This window comes from Coenobita brevimanus, chromosome 6 (assembly GCF_032717465.1).
Source record: "Coenobita brevimanus isolate Jiangsu-jjx chromosome 6, ASM3271746v2, whole genome shotgun sequence".
Lineage (NCBI taxonomy): Eukaryota > Metazoa > Arthropoda > Malacostraca > Decapoda > Coenobitidae > Coenobita > Coenobita brevimanus.
In genome coordinates this window covers 70,006,674-70,007,742 of record NC_136959.1, presented here as the reverse complement: position 1 = coordinate 70,007,742, position 1,069 = coordinate 70,006,674, and positions in this window count along the sequence as shown.

Sequence of the window (1,069 nt, the reverse complement as noted above, 5' to 3'; positions counted from 1 at the left end):
TTGCATGAGCTTGTGCTGATTTTACAAATGCACAGAATTTCGGATTTATATTAATTTAACTATTACAGTATATTTTGAATCTTTAAACAATGGCTTGAGTTACTTTGGCAGGACAGCTCCCTGATGTTAGCATGTTGCACATGTAGGCCTATAATTACGATTATATTAATCAGCTGTCATTGTATTGGTTTATCAATGAATAACTGATGGAGAAAATTGTTTTACTTTTTTCTCACCCTTCCTACAGTATTTTGTTGTACTGTACTTATCATCAGCCTATTCTTATTTCTCACCTCTCTTACTGTTAGTAATGTTTTTCCTTTCCGCACTTGTCTTTTTCCTCCATGGTTACTTCCTCGACCCCACATTTGTTCTTCCATTTTCCCTTATTCCAAGTCCAATTCTCCTCCTTTCATTCTTCGTTCTCGGTTTTCAGACCATCTCTCCCAACATTCCTCTGCAGTCCCTATATACACTGATGGTTCAAAAACTCCTGCTGGCGTTGGATTTGCGATACTCTTTCTTGACACTCTTTATCATTTTAGCCTTCCTACCTATGCAAGTGTTCTAACAGCAGAATTATATGCCCTCTTGTTTGCGTTGCGGTATATTTGTCATGCCTCTTCTTCCTCATTTGTGATATTCTCTGATTCATATAGTGCTCTATCCCTTCTTCAGTCACCTTTGGCTTCTCACCCTCTGGTTCTTCATATCTTGGAATGGTTGTTCCGTATCTCCTCCCGTTGTAAAACAGTCCAGTTCTGTTGGGTCCCAGGACATGTGGGCATCGCAGGCAATGAACGTGCTGATCAGTTGGCTCGCATGGCAGTTAGCAGGGATGTCTCTCCTTCCTTCCTCATTCCAGTCTCTGACCTTCTTCCTGCTCTGTCATCCTTCCTTCAGCACCGGTGGCAGTCTTGTTGGGACTCTATCACTAATAACAAACTACGTGTTGTTAAACCGTTTATTTCTCCTTGGTTGACCCCTTGCCACCGTAATAGGAGGTGGGAGACGGCTTTAGCTCGCCTCAGAATCGGTCATACACGACTTACCCACTCTTATTTGATGT